The sequence below is a fragment of the Mauremys reevesii genome, linkage group 1 (assembly GCF_016161935.1).
Source record: "Mauremys reevesii isolate NIE-2019 linkage group 1, ASM1616193v1, whole genome shotgun sequence".
Lineage (NCBI taxonomy): Eukaryota > Metazoa > Chordata > Testudines > Geoemydidae > Mauremys > Mauremys reevesii.
Window position 1 is genome coordinate 62,534,720 of NC_052623.1, and position 17,918 is coordinate 62,552,637.

Sequence of the window (17,918 nt, forward strand, 5' to 3'; positions counted from 1 at the left end):
TGTTAGTCTATAAGGTGCCACAGGATTCTTTGTTGCTTTTACAGATCCAGACTAACACGGCTACCCCTCTGATACTAAACAGATGCTGTCAGTTTAACTTCCGCGTAGAGAGATAAATGATGTGCTTAATCACCCAAGAAGCAAAGGGATACTTTCCTTGTAGTTTTTGAATATATCTCATGAATAGCCTCAATCTCATCTCAGGTTGGCTACATTTACAGAGCTGACAAAGAATCATGCCACTGTATTTTTGGCTTTATGTATTTTGATAGGGCTACTAGTGAAGCAGAAAACATCCCAACACTGGAACACAGAAAATATGCAGAAATGATCAAGAAAAATCTTTTCCTCCTACACTGCCCAAAGTGTGATCAACGTATTGATGAATCAATGGTACTTCTACAGATGCAGAAGGTTTAGAACCCATGCTGGCCAAGTGCCCTGGAATCAAGGCATTTTGACCATGAGAAAGGTCTTCAGGGAATGTTTTGATATTTCTGCTTATAGTAGAATTTCCCCAGAACAGAATCTCTCACTTATTAAAATTATACACTGTAGGTTAGCCCACAACAGCCAATTCACAACCTCACTCAGGAATCAGACATTAAATCAATAAAATAAGAATGCTAATCTGTGTGTCCATCACAAGTCACACAAGCCCTGTTTAGGGAGCCAGGCAAAGCTGCACTGTCCCATGAGGAGCTCAAGGAAGATCTGTCTGTGCCTAAAAAGAAACAGTTCTTCCTGAATCCACTAGTGCAAGGAGGGAGCACACATATCATACCATCACATTAGATTATATAGCCGGCTTCCTGCAGTGCACCTGGCCAGCTCTGTAGGCAAGCATTGAGGAGGGTAGCAAGGCCATGACTGCTTCCTGTTATCCCCTTTGGATTGACTTGAACCCTCAGGCTCTAGAATGTAGTAGTGCCTGGGATAACCTGAACATAGGGACTGCTACTGCATCTGGCTCTCACAAGAATGGAGTGCCCTTCGTCCCCACGCACACATGCTAGGCTAGGCACAGTCTGAACCTGGAGATCTAAAGTCAATCAACCAGCCTTCAACTCAGACTTCATAAAAAATAACTAGCCCTCGTAGCAAACCCGAGGGTCCTCAAGCAAAGGGTGGGATATACAGAGCGGCTCTACAGACAGCTAGTAAGAAGAATGAGGAAAAACAACTGGTGCCTCCCCATACTGGGCGGGCACCAGCTAAAGGGGAGGACATGTGACCTCCCCACATGTCTCCTCCCTGCCCCGCCCTCAGCCCGGGCCCCCCGCGCTTTCCCTGTCACCTCCCCATCCCATGTTACTTGGCAGGGGCTCTGTCCTCCTGCTGTGCCGGCTCCCCCTGGCATGTTCGGCTATTCTTCCTGGCAGCCAGGCCATGGAGCCACTTCCAGATGCTGCCTGGTGCAGCACAGCAGCTGCCTGGGAGAGCATCTGGCTGCAGCGGCAGCAGGCTGCCTCCCACCCGGGCTTGGCTTCCAGGACAGCGGCTGAGCAAGTTGGAGGCCCTCCCTCGGCCTCTCTGGCATGCTCAGAGTCAGCTCCTGTCCCCAGAAGTTGAGCCCGGGCAGGGAGTAGCGGCAGCCCCTTCCCTGCCCAGACTCAGCTTCTGGGGACAGGAGCCGACTCTGAGCACAGCAGGGGGCGCTGAGGCTCACTCGGCCACTGTCCCCAGAAGCTGAGCCTGGGTAGGAGGCAGTTGGCTGCTGCTGCAACCAGGCGCTTTCCCAGTCATCCATTGCACTGCACTGCACTGCACTGGGCAGCATCCCAGGCAGCGTTGCTGGAAGAGGAAAGGCTCTGGCCCCGCCTCTTCCCTTCTGGCTCTGGCCCTGCCCCTTCCTCTCCCGGCCCAGGCCAGTGGGGGCACTTGACCCTGCTGGAGAGTCACTTGACCCTTTGTGCCCCTCCCATGAGTCGCCTTCCTGGTCAGGAAGAGCTTAACTTGCTATTCATTGGGATAGCACTAATAGGTGCCTTACACACAGGTATAGAGACATGGTCCTGTCCCAAAGACCTTACCGACCTGGGACTTGCAGCATGACCAAAGGCAACCAGCAAGGCAATCTGCTGAAACTCCTCTGAGAGTTTTACAGCCAAGTAATAAATAAATAATTAACCCTCCACCACTGCCTCTCTCTACCCCTACAAGCTGCTGGGGATACCCAGAGCTGTGAGACATTGTGCTACTCCTATCAGCCTCAGAAAGTGAGAGCTTTGCTGCAGCCAAGCTGTGTGACAACTCTATTACACACCAGCTCATCTGCCTTTGCCAGCAAACTCCTCTGAGCAGTCCCAGCCCAAACCTCACCTAGCAGGGAACAATCAGTGAACTGCAGCCCTCAAGCTCCTCAGAAATGTCTCTGTGCAAAGCACAGCCTCTATCATTGGACAGTCACAGAAGATATTAAGTTTGCTGATCTTTTAAGGAGACAAACAGCAGCTTGTCATCCTGACTGGAGTTAACAATCACTTCAATTCAATAAAAGCACTGGGGCTGTTTAGACAGACAGTAAAACAAGTGTATTTACTCAAAAAGAGATAGGTTTGAAGTGAGTTCAGGTATAAGGGATAAAGATAGAAAGGGTTACAAACAAACAAACAAACAAAAGTAAAATATGCTTTATAATGGCTATGACCTAACATAGCAAGTGACAGTCTTGATTCTAGGTAGTTTGAGGTAGATTCCTCATCAATCCTTTTCCAGCAATGGCTGACTAGCTCTTAGTCAGTATTATCACAGAGTCCAAGGGGCTGGTTTTCCTTGTCTCCTCAGGGGAAGGATAACTTAGGGGTTCTCTGTCCCTCTCCTTACAGTCCTGTAAACCTTTGGAAAGTATCTCTCTCCAAGTTCATTGGTCCTGCTTCAAGAGGCAGAAAGGCTTCCTCAGGATGCAGTGTGCATCCCCCATTGAGATTGTTAGGTGATCACTTTTTCCTCACTTGGTCTCCTGATGGCTTTGTTACCTTGCAATCAAATGTGCTTTTCTTTGTCTTTGGTCACACCTTGCTGAATTTACACAGGAGACACATTCAAACAGGTGGAAATGCATTCCTTTGTCTGAACCCCCCCCCCCCAAATTGATTATCAACTCCCCTGCCTTGTTTAAATACAGTTTAGCCATAATTCTAGCGCATCTGTATACGTCTTTGTGGGTTGACCGTACATACATCATGCAAGAATATTCATGATCAGTGAGTTATTAGTTTTCCAATGACATATTACATGGCATCTTTTAGATACAGAATATAACAGTATTGAATGGAGGTACTCTGAGCTGGTCAGGCCAGCTGAAACTCACTGCGAGATACCAGGGACCCTCTTGCCTTCTGGTGTAAGAATGCTCTTACGGTCAGACCTTCTCCCTGTGCACATGCAGACATAAGTCAGTTTCAAAAAGGGCCCAGATTGTCAGGTTACTCTCTAGGTTATCTGCTTAGCTACTTTTTTTCACCTACAGTACTTGACAAGAGAAGGTGATCCCCATAGCAGACCCCATCTAGTGTGATCCTTTTTGTTATTGCTCCTCACACACAATCCATTTGAAACATTTTTCAATTTCAAAGTTTCTTTAATGCTTAACTCCTTTCTGCACTTCCCCTCCCACACTGATGAATTGGGCTACTTAAAATATAAGTCACAATTGTGGACAGGCTGAGTCTGATGCTCCGAGTTATACTGACAAGAGTAAGGTCTGAACCAGAACCTCAAACGTTAAGAAAGTTTGGATTTGGATCCAATTCTGAACTCAAACTTGGCAGCTCAAGGCTATCTCTAATATTGATAAAGGCACTGGATACAGCTTTACACCTTGTTCCATGCTGCCCTTATATATGGAATACCTGCTTCAGTCAGGCTGGACAGCCATTTGCCTGTCTTCCTTCTTAAGATCCGGCTCTAATGTGATGCACATGGTAAACTGTGTAAAGACAATGGCTAGACATGTGGCCTGCTAGGTGAACAGGAGCTCTTAATGAATCACTATCTTATTTTTGAAAAATCCAACAAAAATCCCAAACCATAGAGTCACCAAATGGTACACTTAGCTTACCAACCTGTGTCCCTACTACTGTCATCCACCTGTAGCATCCCAACACTATTTAGATTGTAAGCTGGAGGCTACTGTAGTATTAACTTGTACTAATACTGGCAGGTAGTCTAATGGTGACTACCGTACAGACTATAGGGGTATGAATCGCAGTGTGCACCAAAATGCTGCACTGTAACTCCCCCCATGTGGATGCTGCAGGCATGAACAAAAACAGCAATCCCCAAACTGTGGGGCATGCTCCCCAAGGGGAGCACAGAGGAATGTTTGTGGGAGGGGGGTGCTGAGGGTCCCAGGACAACCCTCATGGGGCGAGGAGGGAGTGCCATCCAGCTTCCTTTGCCCCTAGCCCGGCCCCAGCTGCAGCTCCACTCTTCCCCTTGCTCCGCTCCCAGCCCAGCTATGCCCACATTCCCTCTCCACCCTCAGGCCAACTCCACCTCTAGCCCCAGCTCCTCCCCCATCCCCAGTTCTGTCCCCACCTCCACCTTCAACTGAAGCTCCTCTGCAGTGCTGAGTCAACTGTGCAGTAATGGAGGGAGGGCATGGACAAATAACACATGTAGGGAAAAAATTAGAAAGGCCAAAACACAAAACGAGATCAAACTAGTTAGAGATATAAAGGGTAATAAGAAAACATTCTACAAATACATTAGAAGCAAGAGGAAGACCAAGGACAGGGTAGGACTGTTACTCAAAGAGCAACAGAAAATGTAGAAATGGTAGAAGTGTTAAATGACTTTTTTGTTTCAGTTTTCACCAAGAAGGTTGGTGGCGATTGGACAGCTAACATAGTAAATGCCAGTGAAAATGAGGTAAAATCAGAGGCTAAAATAGAGAAAGAACAAGTTAAGAATTATTTAGACAAGTTAGATGTCTTCAAGTCACCAGGGCCTGATAAAAATATGTCTTAGGATACTCAAGGAGCTGGTTGAGGAGATAGATAAGGCATTAGAGATTTTATCTTTGAAAAGTCACAGAAGACAGGAGAGATTCCATAGGACTGGAAAAGGGCAAATATAGTGCCAATCTATAAAAAGGGAAAGAAGGATAACCTGGGGAATTACAGACCAGCCAGCTTAACTTCTGTTAAGATAATAAGGTGATAAGTAAGAGTCAGCATGTATTTGTCATGAACAAATCATGTCAAACCAACTTCACAGCTTTTTTTCACAGGGTAACAGGCCTTGTGGATGGGGGAAAGCAGTAGATGTGGTATATCTTGACTTTAGCAAGGCTTTGTCAGTAAACTTTTGTCATTCAGGGGTGTGAAAAAAACACACCCCTGAACGACAAAAGTTTTACCGACGAAAAATGTCAGTGTCAACAGTGCTTTGTCAGCGGGAGAGCTCTGCTACCGACAAAGCTACTGCCACTCATTAGGGTTGGCATTTTTTTCTCAGAGGGATAGCTCTCTCCTGCTGACAAAGAGCGGCTACACTATGCCTTTTACAGCATGGCTGTAGTGACACAGCTGTGTCACTAAAAGGTGCATAGTGTAGACATAGCCTAAGGCTTTTGATGCTGCTTTGTATGGCCTTCTTATAAACAAACTAGGGAAATACAACCTAGATGGAGCTACCATAAGGTGGGTGCATAACTGGTTGGAAAACAATTCCCAGAGAGTAGTATCAATGTTTCACACTCAAAATGGAAGGGCATATCAAGTGGGGTCCACAGGGATCAATTATGGGTCTGGTTAGGTTCAATATCTTCATCAATGATCTAGATGATGGCATAGAGAGTACACTATACAGTTTGCGGATGATACCAAGCTGGGAGAGGTTGCAAGTGCTTTGGAGGATAGGATTAAATTTACAATGATCTGGACAAACTGAAGAAATGGTCTGACGTAAGTAAGATGAAACTCAATAAGGACAAATGCAAAGTACTCAACTTAGGAAGAAACAATCTGCTGCACATATACAAAATGGGAAAAGACTGATTGGGAAGGAGTACTGTGGAAAGGGATCATAGTGGATCACAAGCTAAATATGAGTCAACAGTGTAATACTGTGAAAAAAAAGCAAACATGTTTCTGGGATATATTAGAAGGAGTGCTGTAAAACACAAGAAGTAATTCTTCTGCGCTACTCCACACTGATTAGGAGAAAGTGCAGAGAAGAGCAACAAAAATGATTAAAGGTCTAGCAAAATGACCTACAAGGGAAGACTGAAAAAATTGGGTTTGTTTAGTATGGAAAAGAGAAGACTGAGAGGGGACATGATAACAGTTTTCAAGAACATAAAAGGCTGTTACAAGGAGGAGTCAGAAAAATTGTTCTTGTTAACCTCTGAGGATAGGACAAGAAGCAATGGGCTTAAATTGCAGCAAGGCAGTTTAGGTTGGTGTAGTCTGTTGGGGGGAGTGGCTCCTCCCCCTTCAGGTCTGTGGTCTGCCAATCCGCCCCACTACATCTCTGGGTGTCGCCTGATGCGGGGAATCAGCAGCGCAACGGGAGACTTGAGCTTGGGCCTGTGATCAGGGCTGAACAACAAACACACTTACGGAGCCCTAGCCCCCAGTCGGGGCGGGGCAGCAAAGAGTCACTGACTCAGGCCTGTACTCAGGCTGGGCAGCAAAGAATCAGGCCTCCTAGCCTAGGCTTGGTGCATAAGAAAGGGGGAGACTGCCACACACGGATTGGGGTAGCAGGGGGCACGCAGGCTCACCCACTCCTCTGCGTCCTGGCTCAGGGCCCTAGCAGTGGCAGAGCGGGGATCCTGACTGCAACATGCTGACTCACTTGCTGGTAGTGTTGCAGCTAGACAGGGTCTGCTACCCTGGGCCACTTCCCAACTCCCGCTTAGGACGTACCTGGCTCTGAAGAGGGTTGTCCTGGTTGTAGAGGAGGAAGACCTCTATCAGTGCTTGCAGCTCCTCTGTGATTGGGTCCATAAATGACCTTGGTGGTCTTGGCCCATCCTCAGCTCCTTTGAGGTCTGCAGCAGCCTCCCAGTTTGGGAACTCACAGGAGGCGGCTGGCTCCTCCGGCAGCTGGCTCCCAACTGAGTTCTCCAGCCCACCTTTTGTACTTCAGGTTCTTCCCACTAACTTCCGGGAGGAGGGTTGAGCATGGTGTGGCTCCGCCCACCAGGGTTCAATGAGGGGCTCCTCCCTCTCTGGGTCTGTGGGTGGCCAATCCGCCCCACTACAGTTGGACATTAGGAAAAACTTCCTAGCTGTCAGGGTAGTTAAGTACTGGAAAAAATTGCCTAGTGCGGTTGTGGAATCTCCATCATTGGTGATTTTTAAGAGCAGGTTAGACAAACACCTGTCAGTAATGGTCTAGATAATACTTAGTCCTGCCATGAGTGCAGAGGACTGGACTAGATGACTTCTCAAGGTCCCTTCCAGTCTTACAATTCTATGATTCTACTGGTATCAGGGATCAGAGTCCTAGCAGCGCAGCATTAAGGCACCCCAAAGTTACAGGGCAGTCAGTGACAGAACCCCCTACTAGTGTTGGTGATCCCCAAAATATCACAGTAGCAGAATCAAAATTTTCTCACTGCACTGTTATCTCATCTTCCCCACCCTCTTTTTTGTTTTTGAATTCAACTTGTCTTGCCATAAAGAATGGCTATAAATTATTGAAGTAGGTGTGACATTACACTCCATATTCTTTATGAAAATATGCGTATGATATGGCTATAACATAACTGAGATGTACTCTATGCGAGATGGTTCATGTAAGATATCATTGGAAAGTTATGAATTATTGAATATGATTATCCAATGTGTATGCATGTATCATTTCTGTATCTGAAGTTAGAAATATGGACTATGTAACAATTACAACTGGGTGTATATTGGGAAGACACTCATCAGATGACTGGCCATCAGATTTGATGGGCCATTAGGAAGGAACAACAAGACTTCGAAGATACTAATCCATTTTTGTACTGGTAACCCCTTTCACACAGCAAGCCTCTGAGTGTGACCCTCCCTTATCAATTAAAAACACATTTCTACATCTTTAACACCATTATAAATGCTGGAGGCAAAACAGGGTTTGTGATGGAGGCTGCAGCTCGCGACCCCCCCACCCCCCATGTAATAACCTTGTGAGCCCCGGAGGGATCTCAACCCCCACTTGGAGAACCCCTGTACTAATCTCTCTCTCTCTCCTGGGAGGTGTCCTGGGACATAACTGTGACACTACTAAGTCATCTGGTCTTGTCACCTGATACTAAACATTATCTTGGAAGTCTTGTAACTTTCCACTAAAAGGTTGAGGGGGGTCAAGTTTGTGAAACAAGGGATTACCGCCTTATCTAAGGGTGGGGAGAAAGGCAAACAGGACTCTACTCCATGGCCTGTCTGCCCAAGAAGAAAGACTGCTAAAGACACCTGAAGGGCAGGCAAGAGGAGAGTACAGACTGAGAGAGGGGTCCAGTCTGAAAAGAGATATAACCAGAACTCTAAACTACAGAAACTTTGCAACCTGCCTAAAATAATATTTAGGGTAAGAAATTACATTTTGTAACCTGTTTCTTAAGTATATTGAGGTTAGCTTGCATATTGTGTTTTATTTGCTCAGTAATCTGCTTTGTTCTGTCTGTTATCTCTTATATTCACTTAAAATTCACCTTTTGTAGTTAATAAACTTATTTCTTGCTTATAATATAACCCAGTTTGTGCAATTAATAATGGTGTGGGAGGAGGGGGTAAGAGGCTGTGCATACCTTCCTCCACATTGAGGGAGGAGGCAGATTTCGTCATATACTTTGGGGTCTGCACTCCAAGGGAGGTGGACTTAAGCTGAGTCTTCCCAGAGCTGATCTCAGTGTCTGTGTCGTTCTGCAGTTGGGTGTGCCCCTGCCTGTGTGTGTGCTGGAGGAGACTTGATAGCTTGGCTCAGCACGACAGGTAAAAACGGTGCCCAGGCTGGCAGAACAGGCTGGCTCAGTGGTATCTCAGCACAGCAGGTGGCATCTTAAAGGGGGACAACCTTTCTCAGTAGGAACTTTATTTTTTTTTAAACTTCTGCAACAAGCACAATGAGGTGCTGATCTCAAACTTGGGCTTCTAGGGGCTGGTATATTTAAAAAATAATGAGGACACTAAGGAAAGGTGGTGCAGGGAAGGGTAAGGAGGAGGCAGAACCTCTCAAGCAAGCTGTGGCATCCTAATAGATAGTGCAGAGTCCATGCATTCTTGAGGCACAATTATTCCTAGTAAGGAATCATTCCCACAGCATGGAGCAGGGCAGTGCAGTACAGTATAGTGCCATATTCAGGTGCTATGCAAATTACATAGCTGAGCCCTTAATTACAAGAGTACTGTCTTACAAGCCCACCACTTCCTCTTGTGAGGGGACCGAGAAGCAGAACAGCACTTTTAAAGCGGTATAGGAAAAACAATAAGCATGTGAATTTGAACTGCTTGCTGTGCATGGGAGTCTGGGATAACCCAAATCTTTGGAGGATTATTCCAAATTCTAGCTTCTCACTACCTGAATGCCTCAGGGCTTTTTCTACAATAGCTTCCTGAGCAATTTGAGTATCTTACATGGCTGTAGATTTTACTCCTTTTCCTCTCAGATCTAAGGCTTATTTTAGAGGTTGTGTGTTCTAACAGAAAGATCAGAGGACTGGGAGTCACAAGAGCTGGATTCTATTCCTGGCGGTGCCATAGATTTGCTGGGTGATCTTGGGCAAATCACTAAATCTGGACTTGATTCTGCCTTCACCTACACTAGTTAGTAAACCACTGTGACTTCATTAATTTATATAGAAATTAGTCCAGATTTATACCTGTTTAACTGAGGAAAAAATCAGGTCCCAAGCTGAGCCTCAGTTTCCTATCTGTAAAAACTGTGATAATACATATTCAGCTTTATAAAGCATATTGACATCCCTTGATGAAAGGCACTATGTACATTCCAACTATTATTGTTTGAGATACATCTTTTATAAGATACATTTTGCATTTTTTATTCCCTGTAAAGTCAAGCATCAGCTTGTCTGTATCTGACTTTATTGTTTCTCACTCAATACTTCTCTTTTTAATTTAATATCATTGGCTGAGGTGAAAACTCTTGTTTCGGTTCCGTTTTCTGCATTATTTTTCTATATATAATAAAATTGTAAGGAATGACGATTGATTCCCATGTGTTATTTTCAGCTTGGCCAATGTCTATATACTACCTGCATGCTGTTTGTTTCTTAACCCCTAGCAACTTTTCAGTCAAAAGAGCTAACTCCTAATATGCAAATGATTCTGCACTTTAACATCTGATGAGAACTGCTTTGCGCATGATTTGGATCTCACTTACTGAGGTAACTATTGATTTCAGTGTAGTTACTCCAGAGCTACCTTAATGTGAGAGGAGAACAAGAGCCTTTTGGAATTACCCCCTTAATGCAGGCACGTGGGGGTGATGGCAGTTTTGCACACAGGCACTGAAAGGATATTATAGAAGTCTGCAAATCCAAGGGGACAAAGATGTCTATTTGATCCCTCGTTATCCAACTTTGTAGCAGAGAGAGCTTTTCAGGACACAAAAACAGTCAATCCTACAAAAATATACACATATACTTAACTTTGTCCACTGGAAATACTCATACTCCATAAAGTTAAACGTGCATAAAATCTTTACAGAATTGGGGCCATTATATACAACTTTCCCAGGCCCTGAAAACATTAAAGCCTGTTGGTATATCAGCCCTCAACTCAGCTGCCACACTCTTTTTATAAGCCTAATAATCAGGAGAAACTAAGATATATTTCATTTCCTGCAGCAGCATCTCCTTTCTTCTTATGTCTTTCTCTCACATGTTCCCTGCATTTCTACAGGTACAAAGGACATAATCCCAGAGAATTCACAGAATCTACCTACGATTGGCAGCCAACTTAAGAGCCTCTCTCTTTTCAGTTTCTTGTTTTCTTTCTTCAAACAAGGTGACTCAACATCATCTTCAAAACCTAAGCTTTACTTTCACATCCAATGCATCTAATTTTCATGCCTCTTTGAGCTTATCAGAAATGAAGTACACTTCTTTGACAAAAAAAGTGGTGAAGGGCTACATCTCAGGGAAGCCAAGGAAGGCTAATCCAATGGCAAGCCAGTGAACTGTGTGAGCAGGACATCACATGGATCACTTTTTCCTCTGCATGTATTAGCCTGACCTTTACAAAAAAAACATTCTAAGTACTTCAGTGACTAAGTTTCAGCTGTGACCACCTGATTCGGTTGTCTCTGAGCAAAGGCCTCTTTTTCTATTTCTGCATAGGAATAGAAATCAAAAATTCACCCTTGGCTAAAACCTATGTTTATTTCTGATATGAAGCCTTGGGCTCATGCTGCTGAGTAGAGCAAATTACTTATGTTACTTACCTCCAAAGGGGAAAGGGGGGAAGCATCAGCCTAACTGAAAAGCCTGACATGGGGATTATGTACAGAACGTCTATTCTGGATTTAACAGACATACAGCAAGAGCCATAACAACATAGGAGCACCATTCATAAGACACAGGGCTGTCATTTTTTCAGGAGGATTTTATTTTGGGTGATAAAACCATGGATAAAACACTGCCAAATTTGTAAACTCAGGGAAGTTCCACATGCTCTGCAGAACCCCTCTCCCCCCACTCCAAAATTGGCTAGTCTGAACCTGGGCAGCATGAGATGGGTAATCACAAGTTCTTCAGCAGCCTGACCTCTCTGAAGGCAACTTGCCGGGGCTTCACCTTGCTCCACCGCTTGGACTTAGGGTTCAGCCCTCAGCTGTGCCAAGTTTACATTCTGTGCAGCTAGAGAGGGAAAGGGGGCCTAAGCCACTTTTCCATTCCCCAGTCATGCTTGCTAAGGGGCCAAAACTGCCCCCAGCATAATTTATAGCTATTAACCCAAGAGCTGCTCTAAATTATACCAGTAGTGGCACCAAAGGATCAGCTGTACCAGGTGAGGATCAGGCAGACTGTTTAGTCCTTCCCCTTCTCCTTGTCCCCTACACACCTCAGCGGAATGTGGGAGAGTGGATGGGTAGAAGTGGCTATGCTGGCTCTGTGCTTTCTGAAGACTCCTCTCTCCCCGGCAGAATCCTCAGCTGCCCCATGGATAGCAGTCCTCTGGCAGTTCTGCACTGCAGCTAGAGCATAGCAGCCACCGCTGACTTTTCAGCAAAAAATAGTAAGTTATGGTTCTTGGCATGGAAGTCAAGGCTGTGACCAAATCACTGCCCTAATAATAAATATATTTGCTGTTGGCTCCATTCAAACCAATGGGCCAGATTCCTCTTGGTCACAGGAATCAATTGAAATTGCAGTGGTACAGTTGACAATGCAGTTACATCAAGGATGCATTTGGCCCACTGTATTATGTTCAGGTGCATAAAACTATTGATATTTACATGGCTCAAGGGATGCTGTATCCACCCTTTGTCTCTTTCAGAGAGTCATTTTTATTTTAATGGAAAACACTAGAGATGTCCCCAAGTTTGCCTCTGCAGCTGTACAGAAGGGTCTGTCTGTAACTAGGAACATTGCAGTAGCATGGTGCTGTTAAACAGCATTGCTACTCCACTGCTGAAGTGGTTACATTTCAGGTGTAGGCAAAATGATTGCTAACAGTGAGCGAGGGAAAGAGAGTGTGTGCATGCATGTGTATAAAGTGCTGGAGAAGACTCAGAACAGGCCACTCATCCCTTTTAATTCTCACAAGACACAAATAAGGATAAAATGCCACTTTCTCTTCCCCCCCCCTCCACATTAGCACTCATTTTGCAGCCTCAATCTCTAACTCTTTGTTATATATTTAGCAATAAATGGCTTTAGTAATTGACAAAATGCCTTTGCTTTTGATAGGGTTTAATTTAGCAGCCATTAATTCCTTTGTATACCAGAAGAGATTTTTTTTTAATCATTTAACAATACGAACAACAAATATTTTGCCATTTTGATGTATTATTTTGTAGGATTATGGTTTATAGGATTTATTTTTATCGAAAACATCACTGGCCAGTATTGATATAATAAAGAATTATACAGTGATATGTAGACCAGGCCTATGAGTAGGCCTCCCAAGGGAGGCATGGGAATGTGTCGAGGCAGGGCCAGCTTTAGGCCGATTCCCCCACGCCCGCGCCTAAGAGGGCCCCGTGCCCTAAAGAAGAGTGCCTAACTTTTTAATTTTTACTCACCTGGCAGTGGGTCCCGGTCTTCGGTGGCACTTCAGCGCGGGTCCTTCACTCGCTCAGGGTCTTCAGCAGCATTTCAGTGGCGGGTCCTTCAGTGCTGCGGAAGACCCAGAGTGAGTGAAGGACCCACTGCTGAAGTGCCGCTGAAGACCCGGACTGCCGCCAAGCCCTGCACTTCCTAAAGCCATCCCTGTGTCGAGGGAGGAGTGAGCTGCATGATTTTTGTTTTTTGTCAGACCCGGGTAGCTGGGCCACATGCAGAAGGGCCATGTGCACCCAGGAGATGAGGATAAAAAAAAAAAAAGAGGCTAGCCAGAGCTCCGCTGGCCCAGGACTGACAGCCGGAGCCTCACCACCTGGGCGCAGGCTCTCCTGTCTGTCCCCGACCTGGAGGTGGCAGGGCTCTGGCTGTCAGCCCTGAGGTGGCAGCAGCGCAGAAGTAAGGGTGGCAATGGGGCGCTAAGTCTGCTGTGAAAAGTGATATTGACAAATATCACATTGCCCCCCTTACTTCTGTGCTGCTGCTGGCACAGCACTGCCTTCAGATCTGGGCACCGAGCCAGCAGCCACTGCTCTCCACGCTGCCTTCAGAGCTGGGTGGAAGTATATGTACTTGGGGGCAGGGAGGAACATAAACAACTACAGACACAAAGAAGGAGGGCCCAATCAAATGAGTTTGAGAACCACGGATCTAGCATCCCAGCGACAGCCAGTCCAGCCCTGTGGTGGTCAGCTTCTTCTTGTTACTTAGCCCTCAGAGTCTGGCCAGATCACGTTAGTTCCACCTCTTTCAGGGAAGTTCAATAAATAGTACCACCTGTCTTTACATCTGGTCTTTTGGCCCTCAACTCTGGGCCTCATAGTCCCAATACCCCTTCACTCAGGGATTTAAGAAATCCTAATCCTATTCTCAGGGGCCTCATGCCACCTTCCCCAGTGGCTAATTGGGGAAGCCAGGTCTTCCCAGTATGTTGGGCTCCAGTCCAGAGACCCAATAACCAGTAGCCAAAAAGTCAGCTCCATCAAACTCCTTGCTGCTGCCTCCCTGGACTTCCTCCTACTGTTAGCTGTCTTCAGGCCTTTTCCCCCAGCCCCTTCCTGGGCTCTCTGTAACAATGAGCACCTCTCAAGTCTTCTTCCCAGATGCTGGGTTCCTACCCTTGAGTCAGGGTCAGCCACAGGAACTTGCTCCAATCTGGCATCTCTCCCTTTCCCTGTATTGGGCTGCAACCTCACCCTACAGGAGCCTTCCCTCTCTGCCTGCAGCCTTGCATGGCTCTGTCCTTGTGGATGAGTTGCTTTCAGCCTAACTTCCTGCTGTGCCCTGTTTTTGTGATGTCCTATCAATAACAGACCCTCCAGGGAACATGGGAACTCTGACTCTAGTTCCACTGATCGTGATACATCTTCTCTATTTTACAGATATTTTAACATAAACATCGAACACCAATATTCAAAATAGTGTATTTTGGTGAATATGCCATAGTCTCTCTCAGGTCTATGGTTTGGGCCAGAATATCATAAAGGGATACTCCTGGCTTAGTAAATCCAGAAAGTTCCCTCCAAAATAAAAGTTCTGGAGCTTGCAGTGCATCCAGTCCAAATACATTCATAAATAAATGCTTCAGCTGGAGATATTTCCATGCTCCGCAGATGGGCAATCAAGTTGTTGCTGAAGATCTACAGAGGGTTTACATTTATCACTGTCTGTTAGTTGCAACACAGTCATAACTCCTCTGTCCATCCAAACTCTCCACATGAAGGTTTTGCAACTGATTTTAAGGACAGAATTTCTCCATAGGACACCTTTACATGGAAGAATGGATGGAAGCAGAATTTTCTAGCCACTTTTGCCTCAACCATTATTGTGGGAGCTCTAGAGCCATCATATTTACAAAAATTTATCCTACAATGTCTGAAAAATGGAGAAAGTATAACAATTCTCGTTCAATCTGAACCCAAGGTGGGGTCTGCATGGTCATATCTAACAGCAACAAAGATGCTTATCTTAACAAAAACAAGTTATGATATTTTTCCAAGTTGGAGAAATGAAATCTTTCCAGCTAAACAGGGTGCTGCAATTTGTTCAGAGCCAGTCTAGATTTCTAACTTGCACCTTTAGAGGAACATTCTGAAAATATTATTGAATTTCTTAAAATAAGTTTCAGGAATAGAAATACAGAGACCCATCTGGACATAAAAAATTCTGGTAAGGACAAGCATTTTCAGTATATTAATTTTATCCCAAAAACTGAGGATTAACTCTCCAAATTGTTAGCCACTTGGACAATAATTGGATCTATATTCATCTTAGAGATGTCTTGAATATTTTTGGGAATCAGAATTCCTAAATATTTCATATAGGAGGATTGTCACTGAAAGTCCAAATTTGAGAAAAAGCTTTTGTAGGCATATTGCCTAAGATTTCTGATTTATCTCAATTAATTGTATATCCTGAGAAGAGTCCAAACTTATTAATAGTGGATAGATTATTAGGAATGGTAACTTTAGGTTTAGATACAATTACAAGATCACCATCCTCATGCAGAGCATAATCCTGTGCTCTGTTTGGCTCACTCTGAACCATGAATATACTGTTTTGCTCGGATGGCAATGACTAAAGGTTACAGAGCTAAATCCAACAGAATAGGAGAAAGGGGGGCAGCCCTACTTTGTACTTCTCTGTAATGGAAATGGGGCAGAAATAATACAATTGGTAACTATTCTGGAAGTCAGGTTAGAGTATAAAAGCTTAATCCAAGCAATAAATTGTTACCATATTCAAATTTTGCCAACACATGAAAAAGATAGTCCTAGGCTATGATGTCAAAGGCCTTTTCAGCATCTAAACAAATGCAAATAAGGGTTCTTTAGAATCTCTCAAAGCAGCAATAATATCAGTTGATGCAAGTTATCTGAGCCAGATCTATTATGAAGGAAGCCCACCCGATTTACATGGATAGCATGTGACATAACTTAATCCAATTGCATATCAAGAGTTTAGCTAAAATCTTAGCATCTCACTTAAAGAAACTGACTTGTAACTACTACATAATCTAAGGTCTTTCCCAGATTTAGGGACAACTGAAATTACAGCTTCTCTTGGAGTAGGTGGGACAGTTTGCTTGTTCTTGATTTTACTGAACATATTCAATAATCTAGGCATTAAAGCTTCAGAAAACTTTGTAAAATTCAGTTGGGAACATGTCTGCACCAGCAGTCTTTCTGACCCTTATTGCTTTTATAGCATGAGTCAGTTCTGTGATATCTAAAGGGGCACCTAAAAGTTCCTTCTGGGAATCAGATATCTATGGCAGAGACAATCCAATAAAAAGTTATTTAGGGCATGTTTACTGATTCCTCCTTCAGCTAGATGTAGTTTTGAATAAAAACTGTTGAAATTGTTTATTAATATCTGAGAGTGTTTATAATTTTCTGCTATTGCAAATAACACTCTGATTTCTGTTAGCCTTTTGCTTAAGTCTATATGCCAATAGTTGTTGCTGGCTCTCTCGCCAGATTCCCAATAATTTTGCTTCAAATACAATAAAGCAAACTCAGCCTTTTGGGACAGAATTTTGTTGATTTCATATCTTAGCTAGATGAGGGTTCTGAGTGTAACTCTAGCACCCTCCTGGCCAAGATGGAGTCTGCTCTGCAGGCCGCTCTGGCCAAGAGAAGGCGCGTGCAAGAATGCAACAGGAGAAATCCCTTCCACCCCAGGGGCACCTGTTCCAACCCCCCCCAGAATGAACACACCCACCCACAGGAAAAGTACAATGGATATAACAAAGGGAGATATTTATTTACAGAGGGAATAGAGGAGAAAAACAAGAGGAAATATAGGGGAAGCAGTAAAACAGGGCTGCATCCAAACCAAGGCCCCGCGGGCCCAGTGGTAGCACAGTCTGGAAGGGCAGACACTGAGCAACGTGTCTTCACACAGAGTTCAGGAGGCCTGAGCAAAGTTCCAGTCCAGTGGTGAGTCTTGGGGGCTCCTGGTCGTCATCAGCGCCAGTGAATTTTCCCCAACAAACCCCTCCGGTGCCCTCTTCTGCCGCTCTCTGCAAAGCCACCCAGAGCGACCACCTCCCCACTTAACTATCTAGCAGCCTCCCTCCTTGTTCCTAATGCAGAGTCACAAGCCCCAGTACTCACAGCCCCATGCAGCTCTGGGCAGCCCTGATACTGGGTCCAGCTCCAGCCTGTCCTTCTTGGGCGATTCCTCCCCAGCACAGGGCTCCTCCTGGCTCCTGTCCTGGGCTGTCCCCGATCAGCCGCCCTGGCCTTTCCAGGCCTCGGGCAGGTTCTCTCCTGCAGTGGTTTGAGCATTGGCCTGCTAAACCCAGGGTTGTGAGTTCAATCCTTGAGGGGGGCCACTTAGGGATCAGGGGCAAAAATTGGTCCTGCTAGTGAAGGCAGGGGGCTGGACTCAATGACCTTTCAAGGTCCCTTCCAGTTCTAGGAGATTGGTATATCTCCTTCGTCCAGGCTGCTCTCTCTCTCTCTGGAGCTCCAGCGCTGCCCCCCTGGAGTTTCCCTCCTTTTTTCACTCTCCCCTAGGAAAAAGATTTAAAGGGGCCATGCTCTCTAAACCCCAAAGGGGTTAGATGAGTTTCTCTGGGAAGGGGACAGAAATATATTCTACCTCCCAGGCCTTAATTTCCTTTGCAAGGGTATCAGTTCTGTGTTCTCTCCATTTCTTTTTAACATGA